Genomic DNA, 27,852 nt, shown 5'->3' with positions numbered 1-27,852 from the left:
AAGATTTTTTACTAAAATTAGATGGGTTTTGAAACAATAGTCTTGATCATTACAAATATGCACATCATAAACTTTGTAGTTAACGATTAATTTTGACCCGTTTGCTCCATTTAATCTAGAAGAAGTTTTTTCATAGAAGTGAGTAAAATTTATTCCTTTTTTGATGCAATTCATGTCTGCACCACTATCAATTAAAACTGTTATCTTGATTTGAAAATTATCTTTTACTGGAGTAATGTGAATATTCTATTTTTGAGAAAGCTATGAATTTATAATCTTTCAATTAATACTTCTTCAATTTCTTTTTCTTTCTCGATTTCTTGAAAATCATTTTTATTTGTTAAAGATTATTTTCCTTTTTCAATAATAAGAAGTCTATTTTTTATTTATTTTATTTCTTATTTAACCAATTTTAATTCTTCTTGAAGTTTTTGAGTAGAAATAGGTTTTTCTTTAAAAAATCTTTCAAATACATTATTGAGATTAAATAATTCAATATTATTAGATATAATAGTGTCCCCTTCTTTCTTATTAAACATTTGTTTAATAATTAATTATTGGATATTTTTATCTTTAATAGAATCTAAGTTTTTTAGTAGTTCTTTATCATTTTGAGTGAGAACATTAATTGAATTATTTGTAATCACATTAATTGAATTACAGTGGTATTTTCCAATACCTTCACATGCATCAGAACTATCTGAATCGGAAGTAGTATGTTCTAAAACATTTAAATCATTTGTTTGATAGTCAGAAATACTTTCTTCAGAGTCCGAGTCTGAATTTAAAACAAATTTTCTTATTCGTTCTTTTAATTCTTCGGATATATTTAATTTATTTATTTTTGTCTTGGCATAACAATTGTTGGTTGTATGACCGGTACGTCCACATTTATGACAAATAATAATGTCTTTTGATTCCCCTTTAAATTTTTTAGATGACCTTTTGTAATATTTTTTAGAGTAGTCTTTTCTTTTATGATAATTTTCAGGATTATTATGTTTTCTATTTTTCTTAAAATATTTCAAAGATTTTTTCTTGTAATTTTTTGATTTTGATGTAGATGGTCCAGTTAAAGGTTGATATTCATATTGTTGACAAAAAAATTTCTAATTCATTTTTACTATTGATTCTATCTTTTTTAAGTTTTTCTTTAAACTTAAGTTCTGCACAAACTGCTAATCCTTCTTTATTAATATAATTGGTTAGATCTCTATAAATTAGATTTTAATATGGAATTTGATTATTAAAGCTTTCTCTTAGTTTTTGTCTAACTCTTTCTGCAAATAATTTTGGAAGGCTAGCAATAAAGCGTTCTTTCCAATAAGCTTCTTTGCAGTCAGGTCTTGAAAATACTTTAAGTGTAACATCCCATTTAAAATAGGGTAATTAAAATAATAAACCCGGGACCCCGATAAATAATTATTATTGTTATTTTATATTATTATAGCCCAAAATCAAATAACAATTAGCTGGGAGTTGGTTTCGGGAAACCAAATGACAAGATTTGAATCTCCAGGGGTTAAAGTGTAACTTTAGGACTCAATTTGTAAAGATTTTCATAAGGCAAGGGGTGTTTGGTATTAATTGGATTTAATATGTAAGGATTTATGGAAGTAGGGACTAAAGAGTAAGTTATGGACCTAAGCTGAAAAGAAATTGTCATGGAGGGGCCATTTGGTAAAATATTGGATCAAAGTTGAAAGGATTTTCAGGAGCCAGGGTTTAAATGGTAATTATTGGACTTTGTTTGAAGAGATTGGAATGGGAGGGACCAGTTCTGTCATTTTCTCTATATGTTTTGCATGGAGTCGGGTATTTAAGTGTTTGATTGCCCGTCAACAACCCTAACCCTAGACACAATATCGGGCGCCACCCTTATACCTCTCCTTTCCCAGCCGTCACCCTCACGATGGACCATCTCCGCTGCCGACCTTGTATCCCCATCGTTGGCTGCTGCCAGCTTGACGAGTTCGACCACCAACCACCGGCGTTGCCACCGTGCCGAAGCTGGAACGCCATCGTCAATCGCCAACGACAACGACCACCAGAAACCGCCGCCCTTCCCCTTCTCTTTCTTCTCAGCTGCCTTAGCTTCTTCTAGCCCGTCGTCGGACATCGTATGTAACCAGGGAAAACCGCAGTGACTGACGTTGCGGTCATGGGAGGACCGGTCGAGCTGCTGATGATGGGTTTCGTCTTTGTGGACGCCGCCATGCGACTGTTCCACCGTGAAGCTGCTGCCAACGCCATTTGCCGTCGTCAGCCACCGCTGTCGTTCGTGGTTCGTGATGAGGTCATGAGTACGTGTGGTTTCTGTCGAAGAGGATTCACGAAACACCACAATAGCGGTCGGCCATGGTGGTTGCCGCCGATAACGGAGCTGCTGCCGTCGACCGTCGCTGCTGCTGGACTTCTTGTGTTACCAATGCCACCAGGTGGGTGGCTGGGTTTATTTCGCAACAGAAGACGTGTTAATGTGTATGTGTGCGTGTTTTGTTGGCCGTAAATGAAAAAGGGACTACCATGGCAGCCAGCCATGGTGGCTGCCACCATCTACCACCACCTGCCGCCACAGTGCGGCGATGTGTGTGTGTGTGTGTGTTATGTTATGTGAGTGTGTGTGTGTGTTTGTGTATCTTTGTAAAATTGTAATAGTGTCGGTAATCAATAGAAACTTGTAACCACCACCGTGAGGTGGTGGCTGCCGCCTCCTGTCGCCACCGGCCGCCGTGTCGGGTGGCGGTGTGCTTTGATTGCGTTTGGACCTCGTTTAGGATGATTGGACAGAATGGGCGCAATGAAACCCTAGTGGGCCCAATAGAACCCCAATGGGCCCAATGAAGCCCAAAGTGACCTAAAAGCCCAACCAATTGACTAATAGGCTAGTATTGGGTTGGAAACCCTAGTTAGGGTTTGGAAAACCCTAATTTTGGGGATTGATCGGGACCCACATTGGAATTAATTATTAAACCTAAATAATAATTAATAATCATTGGCAAATTAACCTAAAGCAGTAATGGACTTAATGGATTAAGTCCTTAATGGGTTAAGTAGGAACATTTAGCCCTAATTGTCATTTCATGTGAAAACCCTAATTTCACTTGGGCCTTGTATTGGGTTTTCCTATTGGGCTTTGGCGATTGGACTATTGATGGGCTATCCGAGAACAAGTTAATGGACCAAAATAATTAGATGGACTTTAGGATAAGGCCCATGTGAGAGACTTGGGCCCAATTTGGAAAATTGGGCCATAGATGGGCCATAATTGGGCCTTTATGATTATGTGATATTGGGCCATGGGAATTGGATTGGAATAATTGGATGAGCCTTAAGGAAAGACCATGTAGAGGTCTGGGCCCAATTTGGAAAATTGGGCCATATGTTGGGCTTTGGCCCATGATTTGACTTTTGGGCTTTTGTAGTGTGAGTTGGACCTTGGGTTGGAACCCAATTATTAATTGGGTATTGTTTGATGTTGACAGTTCGGGGATCTGTCAACTAGCAGCTGGAGTTTTATCTACGGGACTTCAGCAGTGCCAGGCGAGTTATCCTCACTATACTAAGGGGTATAAGGCACCAAGGCCGGTCCATTGGATTTGATATCCTAGTAGTTATTGATATGTTGAGTTTGAGTTAGTGATGTATGCTAGTTGATATGCTAGTCGGGTAGATCTGTAGGACTATCTGTGATATTGTATGATTATATGTATGTGCATTAGTTATGTTACATGACGACATGTTATGTGGGATGGGTTGAGGTTGTACTGCTCCGTGCGGTAGCTAACAAACCCTAGAGTATTCCAAATATGAGTTGAGGGACGGGCAAGGTATGTCAGACTCATACTGAGGACTCGGGAGCATTCCAGATACGAGCTGAGGGCCGGGTAGGGCATGCCAGACTCGTATAGTGGGCTCGGTGGCAATCCAAATGTGAGTTGTTGGCTCGGAGGGCAATCCAGACTCACATTGTGGGCCCATGGGTAATCAAGTTTGTAAAGTTGTGGACCCATTGCATGCTGTTCAGTTTGTTATGTTATGATAATTGTTGACATGGTTATGTGGACTGTATGTGTATCGGTATTTTGGGGGGTAACTCACTAAGCTTCGTGCTTACGGTTTCAGTTTATTGTTTCAGGTGATTCAGATGACTTGGCAAGGCGAAGGCGTGACCGTACACATCCTCGTGTTTTGGACTTATGGTTTCTGGATACTCTGATATTAAACTATTTTGTAATAACTAATGGGTTTTGAATTGTTTAAAAAGTTTTAAATTGGCTTGAATTTTACGGGTGTTACATTAACAAGATAATTATCTTTATACCATCTAAAATCAGTAAGTTTTCTACAGTGTAGATTCATTAATATTTCAGAAGTTTTTTCTTGAAACGTAGCAGGATCTCCAACAAAGTTTTGATAATGGCAAAAATTAGTGTATTAACCATATCTTCATCTAACGTTTGTATATGTTAACCATTTTCTTGTTTTATTATGGTTTTAGTAGCAGTTAAAATCCCATTTTTTTTCTTCTGGTGTAACATAGAAATCCCACCAGCGTTTAAGAGTTCCAATGAACCCAGAAAGAATGATATTAACAATTTGAAGTTGAGTATTACCTTTTGACTTGTAAGCGTTAGCTGCCATAGTTATTTCTTGAACAATATTTGTAATGATCAAGACTATTGTTTCAAAACCCATCTAATTTTAGTAAAAAATTTAACTTCTCCTCTAATTCTAGGAACACCTTTTATTACTACGATATATCCATTTAATGTCCATGAAAACGGAATCAAAACTAATATTTTTGGAAAAGAAATTATGTTCGAATTTTGTGAACCTATTCAATACTCAAATATAAATATACTCAATTATAAAACAAAACAAGCTAAATATCTTATTAATGAAATAAATGATAGGCGTATAATTAATCAATTAGAATAAAAACATATTCAAGACAAAATAACAGCTTTAAAATCAAAATTTGAAAAGAATGTTTGCTCTAATATTTCAAATGCCTTTTGGAGCAGAAAACAACATATCGTTAAATTACCTTACATTAACTTTTTTAATGAAAAGGTCATTCCCTCAAAATCAAGAGCCATTCACATGAATAATGAATTGGAAATTCAGTGTAAAAAAGAAATTCAAGACTTATTAGATAAAAAGCTAATATGACATTTTAAGTCGTCATGGTCTTGTTCGGCCTTTTATGTTACGAATGCAGCCGAATTAGAAAGAGGATCACCTAGATTGGTTATCAATTATAAACCTCTAAATAAAGTTTTAGAATGGATTAGATATCCTATTCCAGATAAAGGAGATTTATTGAAAAAACTTTATGATTCAAAAATATTTTCAAATTTTGATATGAAATTAGGGTTTTGGCAAATACTGCTTCATGAATCTGACAAATATAAAACAGGTTTTAATGTTCCTTTTGGACATTACGAATGGAATGTTATGCCTTTTGGATTAAAAAATGCTCCTTCTGAATTTCAAAATATTATGAATGATATTATCATTCCTATAAACAGTTTCGCTATTGTTTATATTGATGATGTTCTTATCTTTTCAAAATCTATTGAACAACATTTTAGACATTTAAACATATTCCATGATCTTATTTATAAAAATGGTATAGTTGTATCAACAACAAAAATGCATCTATTTAAAGATCAAATACGTTTTTTAGGACATGACATCATTAAAAACACCATCAGACCCATAACAAGAAGTTTAGAATTTTCAAGTAAATTCCCTAACAGAATTAAAGATAAAAAACAATTTCAAAGATTCTTAGGATGTTTAAACTATATACATGACTTTTTCAAAGATCTGAGAATTATATGTAAACCTCTTTATAATAAATTAAAGGATAATCCATAACCACGGACTCAAAAACATACTAATATAGTTAAACATATTAAACAAAAAATTCCAACATTACCATGTGTAATGTCCCAAAAATCCAAGGTAAAAATTTCATTTTTAATATAGGAAAAACACTTTAATAACTTTGTTCCAGACAATGAAGACATTTCAATTAAATCCAATATCAGAGTCTAATCCCAAAGATCACATATTGCAGAAAAACATGGGGTATGCACTGCGATCGTCCCGAGCTCCTTTGTTTGAAAACTGGAGGTACCTGAAACCAAGATTGAAAACCGTAAGCACGAAGCTTAGTGAGTTCCCCAAATACCACATACCATACATATCAATTGGTCAATACATGTCATACATAACCGCGGGCCATACATATCAATAATATATCATAATCAAATAAGATGCTATATGTCGCACATAGCCTTGCCATTATGCCACGAGCCGCCTCATGGTCTTTCTTTCCAGGCCGGGTGCCACAACCCTGGGTCTTACAGACAAGTGCCAGGAGCCACCTCTGGGTCTTCCATGCAAGTATCACAAAGACAACTAACATACATTCTACTCTACTTAGCTAATTAGCATACAGTGTGCCAGGAGCCGCCTCCTGGTCTTTCATACATAATGCCAAGGCTAACTCCCGGGTCTTCCTACAATACATAAACCAAATGGGCCGATATTGGTGTCTTCGACCCATACAAACAGTGAGTAGACTCACCTCAAATGTCGGATGATAGCTGAAACGTCTCTGCTCCAGAATCAGCTCTACTCAATACCAACAAAATGTAGAGAATGAGGCAAGGGTTATGGATCTAGTAGCTCCTTCTTGTTCCTCCATTCTTCCTTTCCTTCCAAGAGCTTCAAACACCCACAAATGCTAAACAAAACTTACAAACACTCAACTATGCCTCTAGGGTTTGAAGATTTAGGGTTTAGGAATTGGAGGCTGGAAATGAGGCCAACATGAGAGGCTTAAGTTGTGTAAATAGGGTACAACATCCCGGATTTAGGGTTTTCCAAACCCCGTCCAACTCTTCGAGTTGGTCCTCCCCAACTCGTCGAGTTGGTTTCTAAATTCCTGTGTGACAAACCCCTTGAACTCGACGAGTTGACCTCTTAAATGAAGATTATCTTTCCTTAATTGGCCTTCTAGATTACGGGTGTTACAACTCTCCCCCACTTAAACTAGACTTCGTCCTCAAATTCCACTACAATCACCTACCCCGAAAACAGCTCACGCGCTATGTGACATCCCCATTTTCATGGCCAGAAAAGACCGATTTTTTGTTTATGCTTTACAAAAATCAGAGTACTTCTTTTAGAAAAATGTTGCGGAATTTGTTCCCAGAAAACATGATAAATAGGTTATCAAAGCATTTCCGAGGAAATGTATTTTTATTCATTTTCAAAACATTGGGATGTCATTGTCAATACAGAAACATAATCACAAACAGAACTTACATTATTTACACTAGTGATCTACATCTCTTTTAAATCTCTCAGTGTAAAGTAACTTACATTATTTACACTAGTGATCTACATCTCTTTTAAATCTCTCAGTGTAAAGTAGCTTCGTATCGACACCTGTGATACAAATAAGCTTGAGTGGGTCAGGTTGGGAAACCTGGTGAGTACATAGGGGTTTCAACCCACAATAATATAATTATTATGTTTAAACAATCAAACAATCAACCCAATTTCCCATCCCCATTATCTTCTTTACTCTTAAGGATCTACCCTAAGAGTCATCTATCCTGTATTCGTTCATTCCGTAGTCCCTTGCTTCCAGGGTTATAGGACTGGCACTAAATACATAGCTGCCAATGCTCATTCGTAAAGCACTAATTCCATAGCTGCTATAGTTTATTCATCGGGTACTAAATCCATAGCTACCGGTGTTTATCTAATAGGTACTAAGTCCATAGCTACCAATTCCTAACAGGTACTAAGTCCATAGCTACCCGTGTTTATCTAATAGGTACTAAGTCCATAGCTACCAATGTCTAACAGGCACTAAGTCCATAGCTACCAGTGTTTGTCCAATAGGCACTAAGTCTATAACTTCAAGTATTCAGATAACCTGTATAAAAACATTCATCCAGCATAGACAACAAGTATTCAGATAATATGCACACATAGCATGTAGTTTATATAAAATACTTCATATCTATGTGTAAGATGAAAGTAACTATGCACTCACCTGATTAGGTGGTGACTTGGCACTTGAACAGCACTTCGTTATCTCAAAACAATTTTTCCTCGACCAAAACCTAGTATAAATACCACTAGGGTTTAGTTTTAACGTTAACCGGAACTAATTAATAGTCTAGCTATTATTATTATTATTATATAAGTGTTAAATAACACTCAATATAACTCATAATAATAGCCCAAATAATTATTTTAAGGACCTAATAACATTACTATAATTATTTAAAAGTTATATTAAAAATTGCGTAGGCGTAGCTCACTTACAACGAATTTTAAAGAAAACTGGGCTTTGCTCGGAGCAGCGTTTCCGAACCGAAAGACCCTTTTTCTCGGGACTCCGGGAGCCTCGGGGCTTCCTTTGGGTGCTAGGGATTTTTCCTAGGGTTTAAGGGGTTAAAATGGGTAGTGAGAGAAAGTAGAGAGAGAAAGGAATGAAGAAATGAGTGAAAAATACGGAAAGGCTCGCATGGTATTTATAGTGCTGGAACTTCAGACCTACGCTGCGCGTTCAGCAAGTTACACGGGGCGTAACTTCGGATAGGGTTGCCAGCTTCGCACAGCTGGCTCGCACTCGCATCGAACCCGGATAAGACCAAGGTACGCTGGGCGTACCCAACCTCGGACGCGGGGCATAGAGCGAACGCGACGTGGCGTGATCCGAAGGGTGCTCCGCGATCAGCGATGGACGGCTGCGATGAGGCCACGTCATCCATCTCTCATCAGACTTCGTGATTTCGATTCCAAACTTCAAAAATTCGTATCTTCCTCATACAAGATCCGTTTTTGACGTTCTTTATATCCACGCGTAGGCGGGAATGTAATCTACAACTTTCGTTTAGACTCCATTGGCTAATTTTGACTTTATTTTAAAAGTTATATTTTTAACAGGCCGGGACACGATTGGTCCGTTAAAAATTCATAACTTCTTCATCCGACGTCCGCTTTTGTCTGTCTTTTTATCGTTATGCTACTATTAACGAGATCTTCGATTCTCGTTTAGGTTGTGTCGGCCAAAACCGCTCGATCTTATATTCGAATTTCGGGATGTACACTGCTAAGCCGAAACTTCGAAAAATCATAACTTCCTCATACGAAATCAGATTTGGGCGTTCTTTTTATGGACGCTCTCGGTTTAATGTATTCTACGACTTTTGTTTAGATCGCTAAGGCTAAAACTCGCTCTATCGTAAATTCACTATTTACGTCTCCCGGTGCCGTGCTGGTTTTGCCGCAAAACTTCGGCGGGTCATAACTTCTTCGTTATAACTCAGATTTCGTCGTTCTTTATATGTATGGAAACCTTGATACATATTCTACAACTTGGTTAAGATTATTTATTCTAAATAATCTTTTGTCAAAAAAACGTTTTCGACCCCTATTATCTCTAAATTGACTAGCCCGGATCTACGGCGTTACACGCTACACACGCGACTCCCACTATTTGCCATGAACCAACTGATGTTTCCCACAAGTACTGACTCCTGCCATCCTGAGGGTACGACCATCACCCCATGCAATCAATGTCCTTTACAAGGCAACCAAAATTTCTATCCTGGAAATAACACCCGAACCTTCAAACCTTGCAAGCCATGTCTACCCTCTTAGACCTTAAATCTACAATAACCTGACTTCCCGACAGCTCGCCCGTGCTGAAACAACTCTATGTCAATCTCTCAGTTGATGGTAAACCAATCATAACCCCTCCAACTCTGATCGTACAACGAATCCTTAGAACAATCCTTCAATCCCGCTGAAGAATGAATCCTCAATCTCTCAAACAAAACAATTCATACTTCACCTGAAATTCAAAGCCTAAGTCTCGATGGCCTGACTCCCTGTTAGATCTGTCACCAAACCAATCCTCATAGAGTCTCGCGTCACACACATTGCTTCCAATCCCTGATCACATTGCTATCTCGCACGGAGCAAAATCACTGACCATGTAGCGTTACAGAACACTTATACTCGACAGAAGGCTCAGATAATCCTTCGAGTAGAGGATCCATCCCTGTAACGGTTAGACTCAGACGAGAGCTGCGCAACAAGGTTAAATCAATTACTCTTTGATTATTTAATCCCGTTGTGAGTGACTTAGCATTACCCAAGCAAAATCAGTTACTCTATCCATACATGAAGTCCCAAACACTAATACTGCCCGAAACATTGAAACTGCCCGAAACACTGAGCTGCCCGAAACACTGAGCTGCCTGAAACACTGAATTACTCAAAACACTAAACAACCCAAAACAACATGTTGCCTCCTGACTGCTTTTCAAAATCCACTGAGGCCTCCCTGGTCTCAATTCGTCGGCTAGTCATCTGGAATACCGGGTTCCAGCCCAGTTGCTGAGCCAAAAGACTCCCACACAGTCGTCCCTCCCTGCGACTTCCGAAGAGAACTTTGTGTTGGATTAGGTGTCTAAGCCCATAACTATAATTGGTATGTACTTGACCCAATAGTAGCCTGGTTCATTTGGGTTGCCTTCACCAGAACAATTTGATAGGAAGAATATTTGAGAAAGAGGTTATTGGTGATTTATCAATATATTATAAGTATAATATAATAATTATGAAATCACATTATTTAATTAGTATTGATCAATAGTTAATTTGGAATTAATTTAGTGATCAAAAGAGACTAATTAAATTAACGGGGACTGATTATGTAAATCAGTGATATATATAGTGTTTGGGCTATTGATCCATGATGGGCTAAGTCTGTGTAAGTATCCATGAAGAGTTAGCCCACATGAGATATGGATCATAACCTAAGTGTGTGGATTAGGGTTTACCCATGACTCCTGGAATCCTACACTATATAAATGTTATCCCTTAGCCAAAATCGGACACCCTAAGTATTCTAAGAGAATCATAACCGATTTTGGAGTGTCTAGCCTCTCTCTCAAAGTCCTCCTTTGTTCATGGTGTTTGTGAACCATTTGAGGCATCACACTTGAGGTGCTAAGCTCTTGAAAGGCCAAAACTACAAGCTACAATAAAGAGGTATTCTTCTAACTTGATTTTATGATTCATGTACCAAAATTGTATGCTAGTTGTAGGATTCATGCTTTGGAATTTTATTGCATGTATAACATTGTCTAGCTGTTGAGGTGCTAAGCTCTTGAAAGGCCAAAACTACAAGCTACAATAAAGAGGTATTCTTCTAACTTGATTTTATGATTCATGTACCAAAATTGTATGCTAGTTGTAGGATTCATGCTTTGGAATTTTATTGCATGTATAACATTGTCTAGCTGTTGGTGAATGCTACGACTATCCCGCAGTCTTACAACACTTTCCACGCTATCACAACCGTTGATTACCAATCCAAACACATCCAACGTCGAGCACACACACAGTCTAACATCCCAAACTGAACTCATGTCCTGACTGGAATCCCCAACCTGACTCCTTAAAGCCTGCTATCAAACATTCTGAGAACGCGATCCCATTATTGGCAAGTTTTCCGAACTTACAACTCACACTATCCTCAATCCATACAGCCGCTTGGGCCGTCTTTCTTCCTGACAAGGATGTGAAACTTATCCCAGTTTCAAAACCTCTCCTGCTTCTGAATCCCTGGACGATTCTCTCGATTCGACTAAACTCTTACATTACACAAGATTGGAAGGATTCCCAATCCTTCTTACCCTCCAACGATTGAACTGCTGACAACCAGCGCTTACCAATGCTAGCGATCCATTACTAGCCAAACTTAAAAGACCATACAACCCCTAAAGACTAGATGAACAATTTCTGAATCCCAACAATACTGATAACTCCAAATGCCTTGAAATGGTACCACACTCAAATCTTGAATTCCAAAAGGCAGATGCTCCGACCAATACCTCAACAACAAGCCCCTTCCCTTGGCGCTTTGTTGGGTCAAAAATATGGTTTATACTTTACTTTTCTAGGTTTTAATAGTTTTTGGTCGTGTAATATATTTTTGTAGTTGTATTTACGGCCGTAAACCCATTTATGGCCCATATTCCCCAAGTATATATATAGGTGTTAGGTGGTTGAGGAGGGGATGATAAACAGAAGAGAGTGTACGGCCAAGAGAGAAAGTTAGAGAGAAGAGAGGAGCTTTAGTGTGTGTGAATCTTGTATCTGGATCTTCATTCTAATTAAATCATACAAGATTCATCATCTTCTTCTTCTCCTTCTCTTCTATTTGATCTGACATCATCCAATTGATTGTGATTCCACACCATTAATTGGATCTGATTGATACACAAACAGATTAGGGACTAACAATTGGTATCAGAGCTTGGATTGTATCAGTCAACTTTGTCAGATCTGGAGCTTATTTGATCTTATTTTTGAAGGATTTCAGCGTTTTTTGGATAGATCTCTGAAAAATAAAGGGGGTTTGTTCTTCGTGTTTTTTATAAAAACGAGTTTTCGATCGAGTTTTGGAGCAAAAAGAGGTGAAAAACGCTGTTTTTCACGTAATCTGCGAAGAGTTTACGGTCGGCGGCGGCGGCGGCGTTTACGGCTACGGTTTCCCGGAGTTTACGGCCGACCGGAGTTTACGGCCGGAGTTTGCGGTCCGAGATTACGGCCCTCGGTTTGCGGCCAGCGTCGCATAGGGGCCGAAGTTCGCACCTCGTCCTCGCAAGCAGAAGCTTCGTCCTCGCATCAGCTTCGCATTAAAAATAAGGAAACGGTTTTGGGGAGTGCCGAGGATCGAACCCGCGACCTTTAATTCATCAGCCTCACGCCTTAACCAACTCAGCTAGGCTACCTGTTGATACTTCCCTTCCGTTTTTAATTCAAAAAGACTCCCCTTCGGTTCCTAATTTCGCAAATTGACACTTTTAGCCCAAAATTCAATTTCTTTTGTTTTAAAATTCCATTTTCAACCAAAAATTTTAGTTTTAAAATTTTGACTTTTATTTTTGATTTTTTACTTAAAATTTTGACTTTCACTTTTAAAGTTTGACCTTTGACTTTAAACTTTGACTTTCTCGTTTAACTTTTAAATTTTCAAATTTAGCGTTTCGGTTTGACTTTTAAGTTTGACTTTTCAAGTTTGACTTTTTAAATTTGACTTTTAAGGTTGACTTTTGAGGTTTATAGTCAAAGGACTTTTTTAAATTTAAGTTTGATTTTGGCTTCTAGTTGTGTTTTTTATGGCTTTTGAGGTCAACAAGGGAAATGAAGACATGAAAGAGAGTCAGGATATGTTAAGACAAAATTTCAACATGTTCAACTATATCCTTGGAGAAACCCTGGAAGCTCAGTTGTAGCGATTTACTACACTTACTACTGAGATGAGTATAGCTGGGATTTTCTTGACTAAATCTGAGATAAATAAAAAGCTGCTGAATGCACTTCCAAAGTCGTGGGATATGAATGTGGATGTCATCAAGAAGACAAAAGATCTCAATCGTCTTAGTCTTGCTGATGTAATTGAACAACTTCACGCTTTGAAGTGTGGAAAAACAATAAGTTCCACAAACCTTCCGGTCAATGAAGTTTCATGTTCTCAATCTTGTGAAACTACGATTAAATTTCTTTGGGAACAAATTGATTTATTAAAAAGAGAAGTTAAGGACCTGAGATATGAAGGATATCAACTTAGAAAGGGACAAAAACCCCTAAAGGCCTAGTTAGAAACAAAAATAAAGGACTTTAAGAGAATTCAGGAAGACTACAGTGAAAAATGTGAAAATTATGATTATATCAAGAGACAGAATGATGAGTTAATTACTGAGCTTGATACATTAAAGAGACAATTCGAAACTGCTAATTTTGATTTTAAAAGGTTTGATGTATCAAGCGAGGTAGTTGCCAACATGATTGACCATTGCCTGCAGTTCAAACGAAACCAGCAAAAGGGTTTAGGATACGATAATGTACCTCCTCCTTTTAATCATACATATCAGTATCAACCATTGTCTAAAGAGGAGATTGCCAACGAACCATTCATGGTTTATGGCAAGCCATCTGGTTTTATTTCAGGAGGATTTATTAATGTTGAAAGTACTAATGTTTCTACTTCCCCTGCAGATCAATCCTTAGATCAGTCAAAGCACGAAGTTGAAGGATCTGTTTCTGATAACAAAACTGAGTATGAACTTGCTGTTTCTGTTTCGAATGAAAACTCTATTGTTTCCGATGTTAAAATCAATGATACATCTTGTGATGCCTCTGCTCCGGATCATGTTGAGTTAATTTTTTTTGACATATTTGATGATTTGTTTGAAAATACTGATGTTCCTGTTTCTAGCACATCTACTTCATGTGCAGGTAAAGTAGCATAGGATGAGAACAAGGCGAACACCATTGAACAAACCAACATATCCTTGAACTCTGAATTTGTTGCTTCGAACTCAGTTGCTTATGATCAACCTGCTATTGAGAAATACAGGCCACCAATTCCAGTGAAACAGAGTGCCTGTTGTAATTGTGCTTGTGGGAAAAATAAGAGACAAGGCAAGGATACGCCACCAGGGGCAGGAAGAAACAACTTCACAGTGAAGAAAAAGACATATTTTCACTGTGGAACACCTAGACACATTGCCAGAAATTGTCCTGATCGCGCACACGTTCCATACTATGCACAAGGGTGGCAGAACGCGCCAAGAGGGAGATACTCCAAAAGAAACCCCTCAAGGTCACGTTCAGACCATGGTGACCGGAACGCGCAGAAGGCCAAGACTCAAACCCACAAGGCCAAGAATCTGTGACATCCCCTAATTTCTCGGCCAGAAAAGACCGATTTAATTTATGCTTTTTAAAATAAAATCAGATAATCTTTTTAAAAGATGTTGCGGAATTGGTCCCCAAAAACAAAACATGATAAAAGTTTGTCAAAACCTTTCTTTAAGAAATATATAATTTCCTTTTATATCAAAACCTCGGGATGTCATGTTCCGATACAGATCAAAAGCACAAACAAGACATTATAAGCCTTACAACAGTTATTCATAACTACTGGCCTATAATCCATAAATCACTCATCATCATCATCCGACTATGCTCGGGGTCCACTACCTGTAATATAAAAAAACTGAGTGGGTCAGGCTTGGAAGCCTGGTGAGCATATAGGGTTTTCAACCCACACTAAATAAATTTATTGTACTAAAACAACAATCAATCAACCAAATTACCCCAACCCCATTATCTTATTTATTTCTTAAGGGTTTACCCTAAGAATCAACTATCACTCCTTCCTAAGGATTCATCCTAAGGAATAGACACAAGGTCACACCGTCACCAGGGTTTATACAACAGGGGCTAAATTCATAGCTCTTATTTATTGACAGTATTCACCCCTGTCATACATGTCAATGGGTTTTTAGAGTACTCCAAATGAACATATAGTTCATTACACCTACAGGTTGCGGGCCTGCTAGTGTTCCACAGACCATCTAGAATAGTCCATGGTTGTCATCCCTACTCTGCTGAATGACGGGGCCCAACATTTTGGGTAAGTGATTCTCTCAAATTTCACCACTCACCCTCAACTCATGATCAATATTACTGATCATCTCCTTTATCCAACTCACCTTTCATCACACATCTATTATTTCATCTACCCATGTTTTACCCAATATTTTTGTAGATAAAAATACATATACAGTTTAAATTATTTAAAAACATGTATAAATCACACCTTCAACATCCAACTCAAATAAACAAACAATAAATATTCACACAGCACGTATTTTATGTAAAATACCTCATATCTATGTGTAAGGTGAAAGTAACTACACACTCACCTGATTTAATGAAAATCGGGCAGCAATTCGTTTCCTAAAACGATCGTTTCTAATAAAACCGGGAGTTTTATTGAGAAACCGGGCTCTGCGAAAGGTCAGGCTTCAAAACCGAAAAGATAAATTTTCCGGGTCTTCGGGCACTTCGTGGCGTGTTCCGGGCGTTGGAATTAATACCGGGGCTTCGGGGGATATCAAAATGGTGAAAATATTGAAAAAGAGGTGAAAAATGAGAATTTCCTAAATTTATCCGAGAAGGCTCGCATGCACTATTTATAGGGGGAGCCTCGGCCGAAGGGGAGCACATGGCTCGGTTCGCATGCTGACACGGGGAAGGCAGGTGGCTCGCAGACGAGAGGGGCACGAGGCGGAGCTCGGAAGGCGCCAGTGCAAGGCCACGCGTCGGACCAGGAGAGGACCGCACCTCGGATGCACGGAGAGCGCGACGCGCGTCGGACATCGGGCATCATCGCGTGCGAGGTGACGTGGCCGGCTAAGGTCCATGTGATTTTCCTCGGATTTCGGGTTTTTTCTTGATTTTCGCGCCAAAACTTCTAAAATCCATAACTTTCGCATACGAGCTCCGTTTTTGACGTTCTTTGTATGCACGCGTAGGTAAAATTACGCTCTACAACTTTCGTTTAGACTTTGTCGGCTAATTTTTTACTTTAATTTTTATATTATTATTTTTAACAGACCGGGACAGGAAATCCGTTAAAAATTCATAACTTCTTCATCCGACGTCCGTTTTCGTCAGACTTTTTACAGTTGTGCTACTAATGACGAGACCTTCGATTATCGTTTAGGTCGTGTCGGCTAAAAATCACTCGATCTAAAATTCGAGTTTTTAGCTGTCTAGTGCTAACCTGAAACTTCGAAAAATCATAACTTCCTCATACGAAGTCAGATTTGGGCGTTCTTTTTATCGAACTTCTCGGTTTAACGAATACTACGAGTTTCGTTTAGATTACTAAGGCTAAAAAGTAGTTTATCAAAAAATCAATTTTTACGACATTCGGCACCGTGCCGGTTTATCGCGAAACTTCGACATGTCATAACTTCTTCGTTATAACTCGGATTTCGGCATTCTTTATATATCTGTAATCCTTGTCACGCCCACTACAAGTTTCTTAATAGATATCGGCTTTATCTAAAATTTAATTTTTGACGCTCATTTTTATTCTTAATTAATTAAACCCTAATAATTAAGCATAAAACACATAATTCACATAATTCTTTTTCATTTCTTCTAAATGAGTTACAAAGGTTAACCTAGACCATTATGTCAATATTAATGCCTAGCCTAGAAACACGGGCGTTACAGAATCCGAATCCCAAGAACAAGAAGGGAATGCCGGCCAAGAAGCCAAATCCAAGAGATGCTCCCGTGAAGCCAAAATCAAAGTCATCTCAAAGACCGACATCAAGATCAAAAGAAAGTACTGAGTCACCCATCAGATCGAAAAAGAAATGGGTTAAACCCAACAACAAATGGGTTCCAAAGGCTCACTCTCCCAAATCTTCTAACGATTCTAATATTTCATCTTCTGTTTATGATAAACAGGATATGTCATGGGAGAGAGTACTCTGCAAAGATAACAAAGGTCGACCTAGTTTCAAAATGGATTGGGTTCCAAAGACCAACTGATCCCGCTTTGTGTTGGAGCAGCTATGGAGGCATATCATCAGACTTCAGTTTGTTGGTAGTGGATGTTCCAGGCACATGATAGGGGACATCTCTCAACGGTACAACATTCAGATCTTTGTTTGAGAGTATGTGTCCTTTTGCGAGAAAGGAAGAAAGGAAGGGATCACAAATGGGGTTAGTGATTAATGACATGAAGAATTTTCGGATCTGTTCTGAGATTATGCGTGCTGTTCTCAGACCTTCTGGATGCAAATTCAATCGGTGAATTACGGTTTGCGTTTTCTTCTCCATACTCCTGAGTTTATCTTACTCTGATTCATTTTAAAGACAATTTTTCATTTTCTTAATAGTTTTTCGTTAGTAGGTATTGTTTTGGGAAGTGATATAAAGTCTAGTGCTAAAAGGGCAATATGCAATTCGTGTAATGCACTAAAGTCGAATGGTCTAGACTCTGTATTCAATGTGCTGGTAGGCACAAAGGATTTAAATGGACTAGACATTGATTGACCATGAAAGGGGACTAGACAATATAAACTTAGATAGTTTCATTTGGACTGACCATACGACGCTCGGGTAGATTGAGCAGTGAGATAAACGTGGGAACCTGCGAGATACACTAAAAGTTAATTATCTAGAACTGTGGCTCAACATTTCCTTGATGTATGGACTCATGTCCTTAATTCCGGTATTGATAGGGCAACTGGGGGGTTCTGATAAAGTAGGTCTGTAGGAAATTATTTTCTTGCTTTCTATCTGTCAGTCATATGTAGCTTCCTTTGCGTGATTGGAACATATCCGACCTGGATTGCAACATATGTAACTCTAATTCTACGCATCTCCTTATCTATGAAATTCTTTCTATCTGTTAGTCATATGCTGTCCCCTCTGCGTGATCGGAAGATCTGACCTGGGACACAGCATATGCAACATTCTACCTCTCAATCCCTCTATCTCTGTTAGTCATATGTTGTTCCCTCTGTGTGATTGGAAGACATCCTACCTGGGATACAACATATGCACTTCTATATCTGACTTCTTTCTTAAGGATTGAATACTCACCTAAAGTAAGGAGTTCTTTGGAAGTTCTTGATTACCGGGGTATATCAGGAAGTGGGAAACATGTTCTAGTACATCTAAAATTGAACCATTTAATAGGTTGTCTGTAGATCTTGCTGCTTAATTTAAGTGGTCAACAATATCCTTGGTCGTCGTCAGCTAAATGTCCATTTAGGAATATATATCACAATGACTTGTCACCTATAATATGTCCAAATTGTCAACATCCTTTGTGTTTAAGTGGACCACAATACCGATGATTGACCAGATTTAGACATGCAAGAGTGTGCTGATAAACGATATTGGATTGTTTGACAACTTTGATCCTAAATATTTTTGTTTTTGTTAAATTTGTTCATAGTTTTCCTCTATGCACAAATTTAGGGGGAGAATTAAAAAAAATTCAAAAATCAAACAAAAATCAGAAAATTCAAAAATCAAACAAAAATCAGAAAATTAAAAATCCAAAAATAGTGTTATTTCTGTGTTTATTTTTCTGTTCAAAAAAAAAAATCCAAAAATATATTTTTTTCTGTTTTATTTTTTTCAGAAAATATGAAAAACCCAAAAATATTGTGTGCTAAATTTTCTTTTAGTTTTGTTTTGTCTTGAAAAGTGAATTCAGGTGAAGATGAAACTCATGGAGTTTGTGTCGAAGATTTATGAGCCAAGGCTTCATCCGTGATCATCGAAGAATTCTCATTCGAATGAGCAAGAAATGAAGATTATTCTTTCAACTCTCAATCTTTCAACCCCAGAAGCAAGGTGAAACTGCACTTGGAGATTAGGTGACGGATTGCATTGAAGCCTCCTCAATCAGTCTGCTGCTATCTTAAACCTGCTGAAGTGATCCAGAAGATTTGTTCTCTCTGACGTTCTCTCTGAAGATTCTCAAGCTGAAAGCGCTATCTTTCAAGAATCAGTACGTCAAGCCTCCTCACCCAATGTGCGTTCAATGCCAAATTCTGAAGAAAAGCTCAAGTGCTCAAGATGAAGTCATTCATTGAAGATTCATCAAGTTCATCTTGAAGTTGTGAAGAATTTTAAGATAAATGTTGAAGCCAAGCTTACCATGAAGATGAACAAGAAAGCCAGCTACTTTTTAGGGGGAGCTTGTTGGGTCATTTAAGAAAAGAAAGCTATAAACCAAGGGGGAGATTGTTGGGTCAAAAATATGGTTTATACTTTACTTTTCTAGGCATTAATAGTTTTTGGTCGTGTAATATATTTTTGCAGTTGTATTTACGGCCCAATGGGTGTTTACAGCCGTAAACCCTTTTACGACCGTAAACCCATTTATGGCCCATATTCCCCAAGTATATATATAGGTGTTAGGTGGTTGAGGAGGGGATGATAAACAGAAGAGAGTGTACGGCCAAGAGAGAAAGTTAGAGAGAAGAAAGGAGCTTTAGTGTGTGTTAGTGTGTGTGAATCTTGTATCTGGATCTTCATTCTAATCAAATCATACAAGATTCATCATAATCTTCTTCTCCTTCTCTTCTATTTGATCTGAAATCATCCAATTGATTGGGATTCCGCACCATTAATTGGATCTGATTGATACACAAGCAGATTAGGGACTTACACGCTTTCAACAACCACTCCAAGAACAATCACTACAACCACCGAATCTTGATGGTGCTGAATAACCATCCTGCGGACCCTGACCACAAGCCTTCACAAAATGCCACTGAACCGATCTCGACCCTATCCCAAGATAACACTGAATACTCCAAACCAGCTAAAAGGGGAAACGACCTTTCACTAACCACTAAGTAATTCACAGTATGCAATTGGCATATGACATTTCTTGAAAATATAATCCAAACACAAGCATAGAAATAAACCCATAGATACACTTACCCAAAACCGATGCCAGAAAACAACCACAAAATACAGATAGAACCGAAAAGAGCAAAATATACATACCCGCAACATCACCTGCTATAATCCTGATCTCTCCTGCATGTCACTGCAAAATCTGACTCCTCTCCACTGGGGCTCCTACTTTACCCTCTCGTCCATCAGTGATCGTCAAAGTATCTGAGGCAGGTGCGCTCACTGATCCTCCCCTCGTCGTCAGATAGTCGGCCTTCTTATGGCCCACCCGATCACAGTGAAAACATAATGGGCTTGCCCCCTGAGGGCAATCCCTGCTGATGTGACCAACCTTGCCACACTTGTAGCAGCCTGAACCCGTGGAATGACAGACTCCATCGTACAGTTTACCGCATGTGTTGCACTGACTTCGGCCCTGATGGCCTGTCAATCACTGATCTGAAGTCTTGTGTCTCTTCCTGGTACCCTCAAAGGTATGCAACTGATCGGACCCCCTCTTCCCTATGTGCTCCAGATCAATCTCCTGCTCGCGGGCTCTAGAAATCATATCATTCATGGTCTCACACCTTGAAATACTTACGATTTTCCTGATATCATCCCGCAACATATCATGATACCTCACTTTCTTCATCTCCTCATTTGCTACATACTGCGGTACCAACAAAGCCCTATTCCGGAACTTGGCAGTGATCTCCGATACAGTCTCCGTAGTTTGGCGGGGATCCAGAAACTCTCGTGCTAACTTTTGTACCTCAATCGCCGGAGCAAACTCTGTTTGGAATCTGGTCGAGAAATCATCCCATGACATAGCATCGAAACGCCTCGTCAACCAACTCACTACCGATCCATTCCCACCAATCACGTGACCGGTCCTTCAACAGGGAGGAATCATATCTGACCTTCGCCTCCTCGGGGCAGAAACTCATCCTGAACGCGTTAGTCATATCTGCTAACCACCTCCTACTGACAATGAGGCCCCTCTCTCCACGGAACACATGAGGTCCACAGGCACGAAACTCCCAAAAAGACAAAGTGAGGTCTCCAATGATAGCCATAACGTTTACACGTAACACGCCCAAGCGCTCATCTATTATCTCTGAAACACAGCGAGAAATCTCTGATGAAATGAACTCCCGCAACTGCTCGCTAATTGGCTCAACACCCGCACCTGGGCCAAAACCTGAACCTGGACCATCTCCCTGAGAGCTCATCTCCAAACTGAAATACGGCATACCAAAGATCAAACATAACCAAGGGTACTTCTCCCATAAGCTTCTTAGATTCTACAAGACTCTCACCGATTTGAGTATGGATCCTATGCTTTCAGTAGTACGAGTCCAATACTAACTTCCACACCTATCCATACTTTCCTCAGCAATCCTCCCGAATCCTCTAAGTCACTTCCTCAAATTGATGCACCCAAAATTCACTAAACCGCACTACCAGCCCACTGAAGCATATCCTAGGCTTTCCTAGGCTCCCGAACCCACCCAGTCCTCAACTGCTGAAGGATTCCCAATAATGTCAACTAGACACCTCATGAATATAGTCACATGCAACAAAGATCAGATAATCCTTCGAGTAAAATACTCAATCCTAGAACGGTTGGACTCAGACGAGAGTTGTGCAATAGGACCAAGTCCATCACTATAAGATTATACAGCATGTGCCACATGTGACTTAGCATATTCACTTAATAGCTAGCTCACATTGCTAAGAGTCCCATAAATCACAAAGCAAGCATCATTCATACAATGGAAAACCTAACCAATCAAGCCATTCTATCCTCTTATCAGGAGTCTATACTAACATGCAATACTAAGGCTCATACAATCAGGCATATAAAGGCATCTCTCTTATCATGAAATACTGAGGATATCCTTAGCCCTAATCTAGCATGTAATTCTCATAGCATATCATATCACATAATAAACGTGTATTGGTACTTTGGGAACCACTTACTTGAGTTCGGGCGATTGCACGCATCACCCCTTTTCTCTTTTTAAAAACCCTTTTTTATAGAAATGATTTCCTTTTGAAAATTTTCATACCAAGTCCTCAGTTTGAGTTCAGACACACCCGAGAGTGTGCCCGAATCCCTCAAACCAAGACTCTGATACCAACCTGTAACGTCCCAAAAAATCCAAGGTAAAAAATTCATTTTTAATATAGGAAAAACACTTTAATAACATTGTTACAAACATTTCAATTAAATCTAATATCAGAGTCTAATCCCAAAGATCACATATTGCGGAAAAACATCGGGTATGCGCTGCGATCGTCCCGAGCTCCTTTGTTTGAAAACTGGAGGTAACTGAAACCAAAACTGAAAACCGTAAACACGAAGCTTAGTGAGTTCCCCAAATACCACATACCATACATATCAATTGGTCCATGCCATACATAACTGCGAGCCATACATATCAATCACATATCGTAATCAAATAAGATGTTATGTGCCGCACGTAGCCTTGCCATTATGCCACGAGCCGCCTCATGGTCTTTCTTGCCAGGACGGGGCCACAACCCTGGGTCTTACAGACAAGTGCCAGGAGCCACCTCCGGGTCTTCCATGCAAGTATCACAAAGACAACTAGCATACATTCTACTCTACTTAGCTAATTAGCATGTAGTGTGCCAGGAGCCGCCTCCTGGTCTTTCATACATAATGCCAAGGGCTAACCTCCGGGTCTTCCTACAATACATAAACCAAATGGGCCGACATTGGTGCCTTCGACCCATACAAACAGTGAGGAGACTCACCTCAAATATCGGATGACAGTTGAAACGTCTCTGCTCCAGAATCAGCTCTACTCAATACCAGCAAAATGTAGAGAATGAGGCAAGGGTTCTGGATCTGGTAGCTCCTTCTTGTTCCTCCAAACTTCCTTTCATTCCAAGAGCTTTAAACACCCACAAAATGCTAAACAAATCTTACAAACACTCAACTATGCCTCTAGGGTTTCGAGATTTAGGGTTTAGGACTTGGAAGATGGAAATGAGGCCAACATGAGAGGCTTAAGTTGTTTAAATAGGGTGCAAAATCCCGGATTTAGGTTTTCCAAACCCCGTACAACTCGTCGAGTTGGTCCTCCCCAACTCGTCGAGTTGGTTTCTAAATTCCCGCGTGCCAAATTATTCCAACACGTCGAGTTTTACCCCTTGAACTCGATGAGTTGACCTCTTAAATGAAGATTATCTTTCCTTAATTAGCCTTCTAGATTCCGGGTGTTACACCATGTTTGAATCTACCCCATCCAAATGCAAAAATGATAGTTGAAACTGATGCTAGTGATATTTGATTTGGAGGTATATTAAAACAAAAAAAAATTAGATTCAAAAGATGAACAACTAGTTCGACATTTTTCCGGTGCCTGGAATGACACCCACATAAACTATTCAACTGTCAAAAAAGAAATTTTAAGCCTTGTTCTATGCATCAAAAAGTTTGAAGATGATTTATTTATGAAACCGTTTTTATTAAGAACTGATTGTCAATCTCAAAAATCAATTTTAGAAAAAGATGTCAAAAACATTATTTTCAAACAAATTTTTGCTAGATGGCAAGCCCTTCTAGGCAACTTTGATTTTGAAATAGAATTTATTAAAGGAGAAAATAATTCACTTCCAAATTTTCTTTCTCGTTAATTTTTACCGGGGAAATGAGTTCTTCATCTTCATCCTCCAAAATAGATAACAACAAGCCTATTTCTCAAAAACTTGTACCTTTTCCTCCTCGCCCAAATATATTTTCTCCTTTATCTCCAGAAAACAAATTTGTACTTTTTACTGATGTTCTTCAAAACAATGAATCAAAACTTGTCACTTCTAATATTTCTCCAATCAAGACTGTTAGTCCTTTTATCAAATCACCATCCTCGTCTCCTTTGGGAACTCAAAAAACTGTTCTTTCTACTAAGACTCCACATATTATAAATCCAAATATTGAAAGAATTCAAATTCTCGAAGACTCTCGGATTTCAAAGTTAAATCAAGGATTTCATTTTTCTCGCTGATCATCATTTTGGTCAAGGGAAAACCTTTTATTTTGATCCTTATAAGACCAGAGAATATTATTAAACCATTCTTCAAGAATCCGATTCTATATTTTTCACTCATCATTCCAATTCATCTAAATGAACTATTGATTACAGTAAAGCTTAAATTCTCAAGGACATTTCTCCTTAAGATTGGTCAATAAATCCCCATTCCGAAAAAAAATTAGTAGGATATCCTGCTTACCCAAAATATTCCTATTATGATTATCAAGAGACCTGGTCCAAAGCATTCCTTGTACACAATTATTCACGTTCTTTGTTTATCTTTTTTATCTAAACTTTGACTATGAATACCCCAAATGGTTCGTTAGTTGGTATAAGTTCATGGGCTTAATACCAAAATGTCTACCTGATGAAGTTTTGAATGGATTTCTCAAATTCAAAGAGTTATTTGTTCAACCTATCCCTGAATTTGAATATCTATTACAATTTTCCATGTTATTCAAAATTCCATGGATTATGTCATAGACTTATAATTATCAAGAAGCAAAAGACATTTCTCCTCGATGGCTTAACTACCAATATAGAATAAAATGGTAGGATAAATTCAAACTTCCTCAAGCCAAGTCAACGAAGGTGATCAAATATTATCAAGAAATCCATCATTCTACATAAGCAAAAACAGAAGAGATCAAGAATGCTCCTCTCCCCGATCCTAAACTAGTAGCTAGAATTCTTAACGTCGTCGGTTCATCACAAGAAGAACTTCACCGTTTATTACAAGATATTCGTAGATCCCCTACAAAATCAAATGAATCGACTCCATGAACTCACTTACCTCAAGACGCTCAAGACCTGTTTGATGATCCATACGAAGAATAAAATATTCTAAATTTTATTTTGGTGTATACCTTCAATGTAGGGTATTTCATTTCAATGTTCTTCAAGATTAGTAGTTTTTCAAAATTGTGGAAATACGTATAAACACTATGTGGGTATAAAGCATGTGTGAAAATGATTCTCAAAAAAATTTATAAAGATATTATCAAGAATTGTTGGAGGTCATCATGGACTCCATTAATTAATCTCAATCATGACTTGAAGACAAAAAACTTTTTGCTAAAAGAAGAAATTGTTATGTCGGCCATAACCTTATTTTCAAGAATCAAATTATTACTAGAAGACAAAGATAGCTAAAAAAGGAAATTGTTTTGAAGGCCAATTATGACAAAAGACAAATCCTTGAGAAAATAATTCAAGAAATGAAGATCCGGTAAAACAACCGGTTACCATTATTAAACTCAAGACCCTCTATAAATTAAGTTAAAGCTTTGTGTTTAAGGCAATTCGAAAAAATTCGCCCTCTCAAATGTATAGTTTATGTCTAGAAAAACTCCTACTATTTCTCTATCTACCTCTCGATGTTCAAAGTCTCTAGATTTCCAGATCATCATTTCTCAAAATGCTTGTACGAATTGTATTCTAAGTCTAATAAAAAAATGTACTATTTAAAAAGTAGTTTATTCAATCTTGTTATTATATTCTTGAATTCATTTTCTCCTACAGTTATTTTTGTTATTTACTATGATTATTTCATTTCGAATTTGTATAACAATTAATTCTACAAGAATTGAGAATTTTGTTAAATTATTTTTTTGTTTAAACAATCAAGCTAATCATATTATTCAAGCATAATTCAAAATATTTCTCATTTCTACCCACACACACACATTAACCGTCTACCCAAACAATGCAGCACGCGACGAATACTTTCATTCGACAATTAGTTTTATTTGGCAATTAATTTCATTTAGCAATTAGTTCTATTCAAAAACATGTTATATTTCAAGAAACACAAAAAACAATACAATGTATTAACGATTAGATTCTAAACGGAAACATGTTATATTTGCGGCAACGATTTCCTTTTGACAAATAGTTTCTTTTGGTGATTAGATTTATTTTAACGATTAGATTCTAAAACGGAAACATGTCTTCCAAAAAACATACAATGTATTGGAATGTATATCAATGATGAATGTTCCAAAAGCTACTTGTAACGTCCGCGTTTCCCGCTAGGCATTAATAACATGTGTAATTGACATTGGTCAACAATTGTAATCTTTACATGAAGAAATAAAAAGGAAATTGTTTGAATCTGTGTGATTTATGTGTTTATATTATGTGTATATAATATTAGGTGAACACTTAATAAACAGGGCTACAACAATATTAAATAAAAATATTAGTTAGGATAAATAGCCTTGATGAAAGACGAAATAGTCGTGATGAAGATTTCGGGGATATAAGGAACGCTTAAATTTGACTTAGTATGAAAAAGTTATGATCATTTGAAGTTTCGCGTTCAAACTCGATACGAAAACGAGTGTCGTAAATAGTGAATCGAAGATGGATCGCTCATTAGCCTAAGTAATCTAAATGAAATTCGTAGTAATCGTAAAACCGAGAGCATGCATATAGAGAAGGTCTAAATCTGACTTCGTAAGAGTTAGCTATGATTTTTCTAACATTCCAGCGTAACAATGTTAGCAAAAAAATCGAATTTTAGGTCAGTTGATTGTTAGCCTAAGTAATCTAAACGAAAATCAAATATATCATTAACAGGAGTTCGTCGATATAAAGACGGTCAAGAACGGATGTCGTATGTGATTGTTCTGATTTTTATACGGACTTTAATAGTCTAAGCATGTTAAAAATATAACTTTAAAAATAAAGTGAAAAATAACTAACGGAGTCTAAACGAAAGTTGTAGATCTCGTCGATAGCTACGTGTGGATATAAAGAACGTAAAAAACGGAGTTCGTGTGAGGAATATACGAATTTTTGAATTTTCCCACAATGCGCAACGCACAAGCTTCTAGAAGTTGTCACATCGCACCAGCCGTCGCAGGACGCGTGTCAGGTGGAGAGTAGCCGACCAGAGTTAGGGTATGGAACGTCTCTGGTCTGGGTGCAGCGCGCATCCCCTGTTTTCAGCATATAAATACCTTTAGCCCTTCATTTGCTTCCCCACACCTTTCTAATTCTCTCTTTCTCGAATTTCTCTGCATTTGGCCAAAACATTCTTTAGTATTTAGGATATTTTGGCAAGCTCTGAGGTCCCTGAGAGCCCGGTAATTAGATACTATCGAGTCGGAGTTCTGCCAGTGCAATTTCCGGACTTTTTTCAGGAAAATCTCTGTAAGGTAAGTTACACTTATATTGCTTTCAGTGTAACTTATATTTATATTCATAGTCGTTGTTATGAAATTATAATGTAATGTCTCAAAAATTAAGACCAAAAATTTTTAAATTTTAGAATAATAAAACCATCTTTCAAAACATGTTCATAAAACCACAATAGAATCAAAGTAAAACCAAAATATCCAAATACATCAGAGTCAAATAAAATGCGGAACAATGTGGTGTGTGCGATGCGATCACCCCGAGCTCTTCCCCTTGGATCCGGAAGTACCTGAAACATAAA

Source organism: Lactuca virosa, chromosome 8 (genome assembly GCF_052849685.1).
Source record: "Lactuca virosa cultivar CGN04683 chromosome 8, Lactuca_virosa_CGN04683_v6, whole genome shotgun sequence".
Classification (NCBI taxonomy): Eukaryota; Viridiplantae; Streptophyta; class Magnoliopsida; order Asterales; family Asteraceae; genus Lactuca; species Lactuca virosa.
The sequence above is the reverse complement of the archived record's forward strand: the minus strand, read 5'-3'. Positions refer to the sequence as shown.